The 12,746-nt window shown below is 51.4% G+C and overlaps 1 protein-coding gene across 5 annotated transcripts in view; it reads left to right on the forward strand.

Annotated features, from left to right (window-relative positions):
- BIRC6 (baculoviral IAP repeat containing 6) overlaps positions 1-12,746 on the forward strand; it is a 3,097,233-nt gene that overhangs the window by 1,514,247 nt on the left and 1,570,240 nt on the right. The window lies entirely within an intron of this gene.

The raw sequence follows: 12,746 nt of genomic DNA on the forward strand, positions 1-12,746 counted from the left end.
GGGTCCTGTCATGGATGCGGCTGGTGTTGCTCCGCGTTCGTCGGCTACGGCGGGGTTGCCGGGGCCTCTGCCGGTGAGTGAAGATCGTCCTCGTTCCTACCCTGAGGAGGGTGAGCTGCTGGAGTCGGACAGTGTGCCTCGTGAGTCCATGTCTACTGGCTCTTAGTCGCCGACGAGGAACGCGATGTGGGATTCGGACAGGGAGGTGGAACACAATTCACGATTGTGGCGGATGCCTTTCAGACAGGATGGGGGGCTCATCTCGGCAGCTCACAGGTTCAAGGCCTGTGGTCTCAGGTGGAGTCTTGGTTCACATAAATGTGCTCGAGTTGAGAGTGGTACATTGGGCCAAGTCAAGCAAACCCATCCCCTCCCGATGATGTTGGGACATTCCACGCCATGATGGCTAAGGCGTGTGTGGAATTTGGTTTGACTGCCGAGGAAGAGCGTAAGGAGTGCTTCCTGTTCGACCACATGGGCAAGAGACGGAAAGCTGTATACTCAGTGCCTATCCTGGACCACGTGTGGCAGGAGGGCCTGCGCACGATGCGACATCCCTTCTCGGAACCGGCTGTCAAAAGGAGGCTGGAGAAGAAGTTTAAGGCCCTGGACTCTACTCCGAAATGCTTAGTGTTGCAACCCACTCCTGAGTCTGTGGTATCGGCGGCGGCCAGTCGTAAAGCCCAGAGTCAGCACAAATGTGTTACTACTTCAGACAGTGACACCTGGAGACAAGGTGCCTTAGGGAAGAAGGTTTCGACTTTTGGGGCGACGACGGTGAAAACGGCCAATTCCCTGGCGATCATGACACGCGTGAGTGGGAGGAAGCTTCCAATCACAGTATTGATATTGCCGTGGACCTAGTGGAGTCCAGCTTTCAGCAGATTATCAACGGCGTTGTACTGCATCGCCAAGCTGGCTTAAGTGCAGACTTTTGCCCTGAGGTGCATTATAAGGTTCTGGACATGCCTTGTGAAGGGGAGCAGTTGTTTGGAGAGAAAATTGATGAGGCCCTCAAAGGTATGAAGGAGGACACTGAGACTGCTAAGTCATTGGGAGCTTCGCAGAGTGGGTGCTCCTTTCGTTCTTTTCGTCCGTTCCGAGGGGCTTAAGGAAATGCCTGGTTTACTTCCACCAGGGACGGAGGTTACGGTCGATCTGGGTATTCCTCCCAGGAGTATAGGAGGTTGGCGCAGTCGGCGCGGAAGAGTCAGGACTTTCAGGCCTTGAGGAAAAGAGGTGCACAGTCCTGAGCCACAACAATGACTGTCTTCAGGGAAAACTTCTGGGGGGCAGGGTGGCACTGCACATGGACGAGTGGTGCAAGATTACTTCGGACCGTTGGGTGTTGGACACAGTGCGTTTGGGCCACTCACTGGAGTTCAAGTGTTCCCCGTTTTCCATTCCTCCAGTGTATGCCGTGCAACCTCATATTCACATCCTACGGCAGGAGGTTGTACTTATGCTGCAGAAAGGGGCTATAGAATTGGTTCTGGTGGCCGAGAAAGGTCAAGGGGTTTACTCACGCTATTTTGTAGTGAAGAAACCCAACGGCAAGTGGCGGCCCATTCTGGATTTTCGGGCGTTGAACAAGACTCTGCAATGCCTGAAGTTCAAGATGCTCACTCTTCAGGAAGTCATTTGGTCACTGCAGCCGGACGAGTTCCTGGCGTCGTTTGACTTACAGGACGCATACTTCCACATTCCCATGCATCGACGGCACCGCACGTTCCTGTGGTTTGTCGTAGGAGAAGATCATTACCAGTTTCGGGTACTCGGGTCTGGTTTAAAGTCATCTCTCAGGACGTTTACAAAATGTTTGGCAGCGTGGCTCCAACGGGAGGGGCATCATGTATACCTGGACGACTGGCTGGTGCGGGGTTCATCGCCAGGGGAAGCGCAGGAATGTCTCTGCGCTACCATGCTGCTGTTGCAACAGCTGGGCTTCGCCTTAAACTTTTAGAAGTCTTTTCTGTCGCCTTCCAGGGACTTGGTGTGTCTCCGGGCAGAGTTTCAGACTCATCTGGGAATTGTGAAGCCTTCGGGCGAGAGGGTGATGAAGTTCCGGCAAAGGGCGGCGGAGTGGAAGATTGGTGCAAGGTTGTCTGTCCGGACCTACATGTCACTGTTGGGGGCCATGGCGTCCTGCATTCCGCTGGTGCCGAACTGTTGTCTCTTCATGAGGCCAGTGCAGGAGTTCCTCGCGGACTGGTGGGCTCAGAGTCGAGACTCGTGGTCAAACAAGGTGGTGATCAACGAGAGTCTGGTGGATGCTGTTTCTGGTGGCAGTGCTCAGAAAATCTGGTTCGGGGCATGCCGTTGGTGTAACCGGAGTGCCAATTCACGATTGTGGCGGATGCCTTTGAGACACGATGGGGGGGTTCATCTCGGCGGCTCACAGGTTCAAGGCCTGTGGAGTCTCGGTTCTACATAAATGTGCTCGAGTTGAGAGCGGTACATTGGGCCCTGAAATCGTTTCTGCCGCGCATACGCGGCTCGGTGGCGAGGGTGTTAACAGACAATGCCACCACAATGTTTTATGTCAGGAAGCGGGAGAGCACGCATTCTAGGGTGCTGTCAAAAGAAGCGCAGGATCTTTGGCATTGGGCTCTGTCGCACGACATTGGCATTGTGGCGTTTCATCAGCCGGGGGTGTTGAATGTGCAGGCGGACGCGCTCAGCAGGGATGTCGCCCAGCTCCACAAATGGCAGCTGAAGGAGCAACAGGTGTCCATGATCTTCCAGAAATGGGGCCATCCTCCGTTGGATCTCTTCGCAACGAGGGAGAACAAACCGTGCAGGGAGTTCGCCAGCAGGTGGGCTCACCCGAGTCTCTAGGGGAGGCTTTCCCGTGGACAGGCCAGTTCGCTTATGCCTTTCCTGTTTCCGCTCATTCGACGGACCATTCAGTGGGTTCGGAGATACCCATGCCATGTGATTCTGGTGTGTCCGTTCTGGGCAAGGCAGCCGTGGTTCTCGGATCTCCTTAATCTGTCTGTAGCGGAGCCGATTTGGTTGGAAGCGACGCCGGACCTTCTGTCTCAGGACAAGGGCGCTGTGTGGCACCACAATCCGGGATCTCTCGGCCTAATGGCTTGGCTCCTGACTTGAGTTTGGCCTGTTAACGCTGTCCAGTGATTGTCGACGAATTTTGGAGACTGCAAGAGCACCATCCACGAATGTCTCCTATGCATGCAAATGGAAAAGGTTTTGTGTGTGGTGTAAGGGCTAGCCGGGGGTGGACCCTTTGAACATTTCACCTGAGCAAGTTCTTCACTACCTGTTGCTGTTGGCGAAAGGTGGCCTGGCGCTATCATCCATAAAGGTCCACTTGGCAGCGATTTCGAGATTTACTCGGAGGCAACATGTGGCTCCTCAGTTTAGTGATTGTCTGATCAAACATTTCTTCAAGGGGTTGTGTGGAGCCTTAATGTGGTTCTATCCGGTCTGATGAGACCACCGTTTGAACCTATGTCGACGACTCCTTTGCAGTTTTTGTCCTGGAAGCTGGCTTTTCTGGTGGCCATTACTTCGGCCAGACGGATGTCTAAGTTGCAGGCGTTCATTGTGAACCCTCCATACTTGTGGTTCTTGACAAACAAGGTGGTGTTGGCTAGTAATCCGCACTTTAGGGATAAAGTGCCGACAGCGTTCCACAAACTCTTCTATTGTGTTGCCATCGTTTTTTTGCTTCAGCCTCCACGCCTGCAGAACAGGCTTTGCATTCGCTGGATGTGAGGAGGGTGTTGGAAGTTTTATTTGAATCGTACTCCAGATTTCAGACAATCTAGACAGCTGTTTGTGGCTTATGGGCCATCCGTCAAAGGACGGGCAATCTCCAAACAAGGACTTTCTGTGTGGACATTTGCCAGGTGGCCTCCTGGGCGGTGCTGCATACCTTTACCCGGCATAACTGTCTGGAGCAGCAGCTTGGAGACGTGCACGCCGAGTACTCGGAAAGAGGCACATAGAGAACGGTCCGAATCGGTGTCCTCTGGGCATTCTAGATCGCTGCATGACTCCAGGCAACAATCCACTGTTGCCAAGAATGCCTCGCTCCCCAAGGTAACGGAGGTTCGATCGTCGGAAGACGAAGCTGACCTCTATCCCCAGACCGCACTCCAGGAGTCGGCATCAACAGGCCGCGCACCGGCTGTTCCCGAGTCCCAACCTCCACACTCGAGAGATAGGGACACTACCCCCGAACCTCGGCGCCAGGTGTTGAAAGGCTCCGCAGGGGCAAAAAAACAGGGTTAACACTCTTCCACCCACGGGGAAGGGGAAAAACAACAAAGGAAGCAGTCTCAGCCTCCTTCCACACCACAAAAACATTCTACTCCACATAAACAGTTGGACAAGTCTCAGTCTTCTGTTATCCCAAAGACCCCTGTTCAGACCAGTATGTCTAGTCACGATAAAACAGGGAAAGCCCTCCAAGAGAATGGTCTAGTGATGACAGTCATGTCAAGGATGTCATCATTGGCAGATTTCTACACCAAAAACCTGAACACTTTCACCCTTCTACCCCAGACGGGTCAACACCCTCAGGCTCTAAGGATCCTATACCCCCAAGTAAGAAGTCCCGGGTTGAAGCTCCTACTTCAGACTCCTTCTGTATACAGCCCTATTCTCAATATCAGGGAGATCCATCCTTTTGTGAGGATCCAGATTTGGGCATGTTGGAAGAACAAACTGGGACGGGCTACTATGAGGATGATGAGGACGACGACCCAGAAACCTACAGGGTAGATTCCCCGGTAGATGAAGAACCCCCGGTTACCGAATCCCCTGTCGACAACCAGCCTCTCTTGAATGAAGTTCTGTCCAGAGCGGCAGAACACTTCCACATTGACACCCAGGGTGCTCAGGAAGAGAGGGACTTTGCCGAGGAGTTAGTGGGAGAAAGGAGACCTGTTGCCCAGGCTATCCCTATCCTTAAATCAATACAAAGGATAGACCCTTCCCTTGTTAATCCCAATCTCACTAGGGCGGTAAATCCCAGAGTTGAGAAGCGATTCAGGGCAGCCCAAACAGACCCACTGTACATAAGAGGGCATCTGAAACCGGACTCCCTGGTAGTTACAAACGCCCGTAAGAGGGCGTAAACGCCCTTGTCATCTTCCGAAGCTCCTCACCACCCTGCTGGCTTGTTACAATTGCCACCAGTGGGAAGAAGTCGCGGCACTCATAGTTTCTGCCCCAGAACCCTTAAAAAGCCAATTGGCACAAGTTTCGGCGGAAGGAAGAGCCGTATCCGGTTGCATATTAAAAGCAACCTTTGATGCCGCGGATAACGCTGGCAGATTGATAGAAGAAGGTACTGTTATCAAGAGGCATGCTTGGTTGCGGCAGTCTGGGTTCAAAGCCGAAACCCAAGCATCATTGATAGATAAACCGTTGGACACCTGTTTACGGATCTATTGTTTGGAAAGGCGGTCGGGGACGCGCTGAAAAATGCCAAGGACGAGTATGAGACACTCCAATCCCTAGGCCAACTAAACAAACCCCCAAACCAGAGAGGGAATGGCAATTCTCGTCGCCCCTGTGGCCAAAATTCCCAGAGAGGGTCGAACTAGTCCCAGGGGCAGGGTACACAATGGAACAACAACAGCCAGCAGTCTACCCAGGGTTATGGCAGGGGTAATAAGAGAGGACGTGGTAAAGGTAGAGACAGCCCCAGTAGAGGCGGCGGCGGCACGCCTCCATTAAAACAGTGACACTCCGTTCATGGTCCCTTCTCACGCATCCCCAGTAGGGGGACGCATTTCCAACTTCACCCAAGCTTGGGAAGGGATCACATCAGACAGATGGTGCTGTCCGCAGTGTCCGCAGGATACTGCATAGAACTGTTAGAGCGTCCCCGAAACCACCCTCCATGACAAAGAATACATTCTTTGGACCACCAGAAGATCCTCCTCGAGGAGATCGTCAATCTTCTAGCAAAGGACGCGATGGAACTCGTCCCGGGACAGCAGGCAAACAAGGGTATTTATTCAACTTAATTCCTTGTGCCAAAAAAATATTTGACAATGCGCCCAGTATTGGACTTACGGCCCGCAAACAAGTATGTCAAGCCCCAAAAACTTCGCATGACTACTCTCCAAGAGGTAATCCCCTCCTAAAAAATGGGGATTACATGACAACATTGGACATGAAAGATGCCTATTTTCATATTTCCATGTTCCCAGCGCACTGAAAGTACTTGCGCTTCAAGGGTGATAGTCGGCACTACCAGTTCAAGTTACTGCCCTTTGGGATAGCTTCAGCTCCAAGGGTATTCACCAAGGTACTGGCGGTGGCGGCAGCACACCTACGCAGGGAGGCAATCCCGGTGTACCCTTACCTGGACGACTGGCTCATCACGGGAGAGACCCCAGTAATTTGCAGAACAAACATTCAAAGGACGATCAACCTCTTCGAATTAGGTTTCTCAATAAACGAGAAAGTCAAGTCTGGTGGCAAGCACCTCCAAACAGTTCCTAGGAGCTATCCAAGACACGCAATTGGGGTTGACCTTTCCATCAGAGGAAAGAATTCGGAATATACTGCTGCAAATTCCGCAATATCAGGCCGGTCACCAGATAACGGTACGCAAAGCAATGCGTTTGCTGGGCATGATAGCGTCATGTATTTACCTGGTCCCCCCCACGTGCACCTGCGCATGCGTCCCATGCAGGAATGGTTGGCGAAACAGTGGTCTCAGGCAAGTGGTCAGTGGGACGATCTACTGGTCGTTTTGCCAACACTTGTACAAAGCCTTCACTGGTGGACAAGAGAAAATCTGTCCAAAGGGAAACCCTTTTACGATCCCGAGATACAGGCGGTAGTCACAACCGATGCATGCCTGACAGGATGGGGAGCTCACCACCTCCACCACACAGCTCAGGGTCTCTGGTCTCACTCAGTGCCCAAGAATCACATCAACCTGCTAGAGCTTCTGGCAGTATTCAGAGCGCTTCAAGCGTTTGAGCCCTACCTGCTGAATCTGTCAGTGCAGATCCGGACGGACAGCACTACAGCCATGTTTTACCTGAACAAGCAAGGAGGGACTTGTTCGCCAAATCTGTCCAAGCTTGCCCAGAAAATGTGGATATGGGAACTCAGACGGAACATCGTCCTGTCATCTCAACATGTTCCACAGGATCTCAATTCTCTGGCGGATGCTTTGAGCAGAGATCCCCTCCCTCTACACAGAGAAATCGTACAAGATATCTTCTCTCAGTGGGGTTTGCCCACTATAGACCTATTCGCCACAAGCGAAAACACAGTGCCCAGAATTTGCATCCAGGTTCCCCCAGCCAGACTCCCAGGGGAACGCCCTGTGGATGAACTGGTCAGGGATGTTTGCGTACGCTTTTCCACCAACACCTCATCAGGAAGGTGGTCAACAAGATGAACAGAGAATCAATGACGCTCGTCCTAGTTGCTTCCATGTGGGCGAGACAACCGTGGTTCCCAGACCTGCGCAGACTAGCGGTGTGCGAACCCATCAAACTCCCGGGCTGGTACAACCTACTGTCCAAGCATCAAGGTGAAACAGTGCATCCTCAACCCAACTCAATGAACCTGGCAGCATGGCTCCTGAGGTCATAGAGTTCGGACATCTCAAATTACCACAGAGATGTATGGACATCCTAAAAGAATCTAGGAAGCCAAACACGAGGCACTGCTACTTTGACAAATGGAAACGATTTGTTATCTGGTGCCAGAATAAGCAAGTCAACCCAGTTGGTTGTACTCCTTCCAATATTGTGACCTACATGCTCCACCTGCTGGATGCAGGACTGGTATTTAATTCACTCATGGTACACCTGGCGGCGCTATCAGCCTACACCACCTCCCATAACAGGGTTTCGTGGTGGAAAGTACCAGTGGTTAAAGCCTTCATGGAAGAGGTAAAGAGACTCCACGCTCCAATTTCAAACCCACTACCTGGATGGGACTTTAATGTGGTGCTTGCTAAGCTCATGGGCTCACCCTTTGAACCCATGCATAAAGCCAGCCTCAAACACCTGACCTATAAAACTGCCTTCTTAGTAGCCATTACATCCATTAGAAGAGTCAGTGAAATTCAGGTTCTGTCAGTGCAGGATCCTTTCTTTACTGTTCATAAGTATAAACTGGTTCTACGAACACAACCTAGGTTCTCACCTAAATTCATTTCTAAATTCCACGTTAACCAGTCCTTTGAGCTACTGGCCTTCTTCCAAGAACCCAGAAGCTCTGCTGAGGTGAAACTACACACTCTAGATGTGCGAAGAGCGGTCCTCTAGTATGTAGACAAGACCAGGCCACTAAGAAAAACTGACCAACTGTTTGTCTCCGTAGCTACAGGCAGAGAGGGAGATCGCGTCTCTAAAGTTGCCATCTCCAATTGGATAGTCAATTGTATCCAACTATGTTACTCCCTTTCTGAAAAGACTCTGCCTTTTACGCTAAGAGCCCACTCTACAAGAGGCATTGGGTCCACTCTGGCTTTCATTGCAAATGTACCCCTTGACACCATTTGCAAAGCAGCTACTTGGAGCTCTATTTGCACTTTTACTCAGCACTACTCCATTGACACTCATTCCAAGACAGATACTCAAGTGGGACAAGCGGTTCTAAGACACCTGTTTGCTTGTGACCCTTCTCACATCCCACCTCCTTCTAGCACTGCTCGCTAATCTATGCACAGCATGTGATCTAAGCAGATTCCACAAGCCTCAGAAGGGGTACATTACTCACCGTAATCGTATTTCTGATGCTTGTATCTGCTTAGATTCACATGAGCGCGCCCTTCCTCCCCTCTGAGAGAAGGCGCATGGATGCTTGTAGTCTTATCTATCTGCTTGGATAATGTGTACGCGCGCTACTCCTCATGCTACGTCATGTCAGAAAAAATACAATCTGAGGGTCCTACACGCGTGAGGGATCATGGGTACAGTGGACAGCGCACTAGGTATAGTATTACTGGCACGCCCTGTGTCGATGCCCATTTTCGAGTTTCAAAAAACAAACTGTAATACTCCGCAGCTTCCACTAGATGTCGGCCTATGCACAGCATGTGAATCTAAGCAGATACAAGCATCAGAAATATGATTACGGGAAGTAATGTATTATATATCTCATTTTGGGTACCACCACCATCTTAGCCAGGGGTAGACGGGCAGCCTGGGGTAGGGGCAGGTGGATCCACACTTCCACCTTGCGCTCCAATTGTGAAAGGGCTGCTACGTAATTATCTTCAAGCAGTCGGGATGGTGATGTGGAGATGACAATACCTTCATTTCTAATGCCACTGGTGGACCAACCAAAATCGGTGGCTGCCGACATCCGCTGGGACCAATGGGGTCAACGGTAGGATCTCCGATTTGGTCCAGTTAATGCACAGGCCGGAGAAGCCCCCGAATTTGGTGATCTCCGGCACCAAAGGTTGGACTTTCTGTTTAGGATGTTTAATGTACAGTAACATGTGATCCGCGTAGAGCAAGATAGGTGGAGACATGTCAATGTAACTGTACACCCCTGTGTGAGTCAAATTCTCTGATAACACAGGTGAATGGTTCGATTTCCAGGGCGAAGATAGGGTAGAATGGGCATTCCTGGCTGCGTTCCTCTCGTGGGGAATATAGTCTCAGATGTCTGCTGATTTGTAAGATTAACTGCTTGCATGGAGGTATATAGTAGTTGGCTCAAGTTTATATATTGTAATCCCAATCCCGACCTGCGCAGGACCTCAAACAGGAATGGCCACTAGATGCAGTTGAAGGCCTTCTCTGCGTTGAGGGCAGTGACCACTATAGGGACCTCTTCATTTATGATGTGCATTATGGATAAAAGAAGAGTAAATTGTTCTGTGTGAACCTGCCCGGGATAAATCCTGCCTGGTCCGGGAGGACAAGAGCACCCATGTGGGGAAGAAGACTGTCCGCCAGTAGTTTGGCCACTATCTTATCATCCGTATTGATCAAAGAGAGAGGCCTGTATGAGGCGCAGTTTTGGAAGTCTTTATTGGGCTTCAGCAATAGGGTGACTATGGCGATTCTGGTGGATTCTGGGAAGAGACCGGCGGACAAGGATGGCTCAAACATGCTACACAGGTGAGGGGCGAGAATCTCTGCATATTCCTTATAAAACTCGGCGGAGATGCCATCCTGACTGGGGGATTTACCGCTGGGAAGATCCTTATGACACTGCATATTTCCTCAACGGAGAGTGGAGCATTCAATAGAAATGAATCCATCTGCTACAAACAGAGATCAACCTTCTACATCAGGGAGTTGTTCATGTAGGCGGAACTGTAGGGACTGGTGTATGTAGCTCGTGACCCCTCTGGATTGTGTTGAGTAAGAGGCCCCATACCGATGTACTCTTATCCTTCAGCTGTGGGGAGAGGGCCATCTGTGTGAAGATGTATCTTGCAGACAGAGGACATTGACCCTGTGTAGTTTAGCATAATTTAGCACCAATCTCAGCTTCTTGTTTTTAATGGCCCCTTCTTCCCCCTTGATGTTCCAGGACATTACAGTTGGAGAATTTCAGGACATAGAAATATGGTTTTAAGAGTCCAACCGCAATGGCCAGTATAGTAATTGTCAGTTCGACATTGTGACGTCGTAGCGAACAGCCTAGATTACTTGTGCACCATACCCAGTAGATAACATCCCAAACTTCCCCCCACACACGCCAGAAACATAAACATACCGGCTCCATCCCCATCCCTACTAAGCAACACCTACTTAACTAAATGTGGTATCTGTGTCAATGGGGTGCCTAACACTGCCCTAGTGCTCATACAATTCCGCAACGCCATTATATGCAGTGCAACATAATGCCTGCTCATCATTAGGTGAGGACAGGGGACCCCCGAGAGGGGTTGGGGGTTTTGGCCTGTCATATGAAGAGAGTTTATGCCAGCATTCAGCCTGGGTCGTTGTGGGGCTCCTCACTGTATGCCAGCTCTGAGACAAATTGATCCGCAAAGGCAGGAGTAGTGAAAAACAGGGTTTTTCCCTTGTGGACTACGAGTAGCTTAGCTTAGCTGAGAACAGCATGGTGTAACAGATGCTTGGAAGGTTTTCCTCTCTCCTGGACTTGTTGCCTAAAGTGTGGGAAAAGTCTGATAATAGAGGATCCTATCAGAGCTCACCCTTGTTCCTGGCAGTCAGTATGAGGACATCTCTAGCCATGTAATTTAGGATCCGGGCGATAATGGGTCTGTCTGGAGCTCCTGGTGGTGGTTTTGCTGCCATGGAGCGATGTGCCCTTTCCACCAGAAACATGGAGGACAACTCGGGGCGATGAAGTATCTCCACCAGGAGTTTTTAAACAAATTGTTCCATATGGTTGATGTGGGCGGTCTCTGGGACCCCCACGATGCGGATATTGTTTCTCCTGGATATCCCCTCCAGGTCTTCATTCTTTGCTTCCACTCGCCTCACCGATTGTTGCAATGGCACCACCTCCCTCTGTAGGGATGCGACCCTGTCCTGTGTCTCCAATCAGTTGTTCCACCTCCGTCATATGACTGCAGAGCTTATCAATCTGCATGGCGGAGGTCTCCACCTTGAAGGTCAGCATATCAATTTTCGATCCAAGGGAGTCTCTGCTGTTCTTCTGGCTCAATAATGTCTGATTTAGTGTAGATATATTGACCGCTGCTGGGACCGAGGTTGGGGTTGGGCATCGGGTGGCTGCTCTTGCCTTGTGAACTGGTCCATATTTGTTTCCTGTGCTTTGCCATTTCCTTTGAGCACAAGACTGAGGTGTGGTGTTGGGGCTGCAGTCTGAGTGCACCAGCTCTGCACCCACTTCTCAGTATGGCGTGGTACCCCTTATTATATCAAGGCGCATCAGTTTGACACACTGTGTCAAGGAGGCAATATTGCCTAAGCTGCTGCAGGACCACTCTCCTCAGTGGGGGTCACCTTGGGAGCCGAGCTGTTATTAGTCCCTGAAACTCAGATATGGGGTGGTACTGGAATAGCCCGAGCCTGCCCCTAACCCTGTGGTTTCATGCCAGGATCGAGAGGAATGGTGTCAGAGAGGGGGGGGGGGGAGTGAGCGGGGGAGCGGGGCAGCAGGATGTGCCTGGACAGTGCAATATTCAAATTTGGAAGTCCTGTGCCCTTCTGCGTGTAGCTGTGGGGTCCGGGGACATACCGGGGAGGGCGAGGGGCACTGAAGGGAGCCAGAACCAGGGGTCTGGTGGGGCGTACAGCCGGTGACCAATGTTCCAGTAAATCAGGAGTGTGCTAGTGTCAGAGATCAGGCTCCGCTCCCGATGTCTACATCCGATGTGCCTCAGGCCTATTTTGCAGTCTCTCTTGGCAACACATTGTTTAAGGCCAGATTACTTCCCTATGCAGGAGACTCGGGTGATCTTCTGCCGAAGCATGGGGCAGAGCAGGCCAGTCAACGGGCCCCCTGGAGGAGGAGCTGGGTCCCGCAGTCTTAAGGGCCCTGAAGGGGGCTGGAGATCTGGGGTCAGGTGGGGTGTGCAGCCAGTGACTCGAGTTCCAGCAAATCAGGAGTGACGGATTACGAGATCCGGCTCTGCTCCCGATGGCTCCACCTGGGGCGCCCAAGGCCTACGGTGCCGTGTGTCTCGGTGCAGCACGTTGTTTGAGGCCAAGTTACTTCCCAATGCAGGAGACCAGGGCATACTGCCGCCGAAGCACAGGGTTGAACGTGCTAGATGATGGTGCCGGGTCCTGCAATCCTAGGACCGGGCCGAGGCACACTCAGGCCGATTTATGAGCCCT

This window comes from Ambystoma mexicanum, chromosome 4q (genome assembly GCF_040938575.1).
Source record: "Ambystoma mexicanum isolate Mex_15411 chromosome 4q, UKY_AmexF1_1, whole genome shotgun sequence".
NCBI lineage: Eukaryota > Metazoa > Chordata > Amphibia > Caudata > Ambystomatidae > Ambystoma > Ambystoma mexicanum.